The sequence below is a fragment of the Zea mays genome, unplaced genomic scaffold (genome assembly GCF_902167145.1).
Source record: "Zea mays cultivar B73 unplaced genomic scaffold, Zm-B73-REFERENCE-NAM-5.0 scaffold_522, whole genome shotgun sequence".
Lineage (NCBI taxonomy): Eukaryota > Viridiplantae > Streptophyta > Magnoliopsida > Poales > Poaceae > Zea > Zea mays.
In genome coordinates, this window is record NW_023367171.1 from 38,795 (window position 1) to 40,393 (window position 1,599).

The 1,599-nt window shown below is 47.4% G+C and overlaps 1 non-coding gene across 1 annotated transcript; it reads left to right on the forward strand.

The window, feature by feature from the left end:
- Positions 1 to 203: 203 nt before the first annotated feature.
- TRNAP-AGG (transfer RNA proline (anticodon AGG)) lies at positions 204 to 275 on the forward strand. The gene has a single exon. It is a non-coding gene; the product is annotated as a tRNA-Pro (tRNA).
- The last annotated feature ends 1,324 nt before the right edge of the window (positions 276 to 1,599 follow it).

The following is a 1,599-nucleotide window of genomic DNA, read 5'->3' on the forward strand; positions in this document are numbered from 1 at the left end:
TCAGGTTTCGCCTATTCACCCCCCCTCTAGGCGACTATCACGTAGCCAAACCAAAAGCACACATTCACGTGCTCCAGAAGATTCATCCATCCATCTCACAAGTCACATGGACTTGGGACGATGTCATCTCAGCATATAGCCTGTTTTGGTACATATCCAGTTTGTTGTTCAATTATGATAGATCAAAGACCACATTCACCAAAGGGCATTTGGTCTAGTGGTATGATTCTCGCTTAGGGTGCGAGAGGTCCCGAGTTCAATTCTTGGAATGCCCCCTTTTTTCTTTTTTCTTCCTTTTTGTCCTTTCGATCTGTATTTGGCGCCATCTCGCCTCCCAACTCCCACCAAAACCCTTGATTTCCTTTCCCCCCTTGCCTAGGACCAGGAGCAAGATCCATTCATCCATCCATCCCCGATTCCCCAACCCTAAGCAGCCATGGCCGCGTCGCCGCCCACGGGACGCTTCAAGTGTGGCCGCCCCAGCCACTGGTCCCACGACTGCCCCTCCTCCGCCTCCACCAACCCTCCTGCCGTCGCCGACGCGCCCACCAACCCTAGCCACCCCTCCGCCGCCTCCCGCTTCAACGCCAAGCCCAGCCCCCCGCGGCTACGGTGGATGGCGAGGACGGCAAGGGGAAGAAGAAGAAGGAGAGGGACACTATCACACCCGATTTAAGGGACAAAGCCGGGTGCATCTCATATATGCGCCAAAGAAGACAACACATATAATAACAGAGTGTATAGAGATAAATGTCATAATATCATCAGAGTACTTATTACATAGCGGAAGTCTTACAAAATAAATTATAAATATAAAACAAACTAAAGTCCATCCTTGGCGCCATAAATTCAACTAGGAGATGCCACCTAGATCAAGTCGAACTCTTCGTTGTGTGGCTCCTCTTGAACCACCTGTTCTTCTCCTGTGGGGGGTGTGAGACAGCAAGGGTGAGCTCACACATGTTCATCGTTCAACAAGTTGTGGGGAATAATGTGCATGAACTCACCAAAAGTGGGAGTTCATGTGATGTGTAAGGCTGATCAACAATAGGGGTTAAAGCTGAGCATTGATTTTAATAAGTTGGTCAAATTTTTATTAGCAGTTACTAAATATAAGTAAATACCAAACCATAATAAAAATAATAGAACAAAATTAATAAATAATCCCATGCAATGCATATGACAAATTGAATTTAGTTCCATAATTTAATCATGCGAGAGTCCTGAGCTACTCTTGACCGTGAGCTCGGCTAGTATACCAGTTTTACACTCTGCAGAGGTTGTACTATGTACCCACAAGTCATGTTACCCATCTACCAAGGGGTCATAAGTCCCATACACCGCTACCAAGGAAGCGAGGCAGGGTAACACTACGAGGCCTTTACAAAGTTTCACTAGCTTCTGAAAACCCGCTATAGTTTCTAGGAAGAGCAATTGCAAGAATCCCTCATCTGACCGCCATCGCAGCAAAATCAACCCGAGAACCTCCCTGCATGCCTACTCCCCTACTGCCCTTACCCCTTTCGGGTAAGGTAGTCTTCCACTAGCTTTCCTAATTAGTCAGCTAAGGGCGTCTCATTCCACCCTTGTGGTGGCACA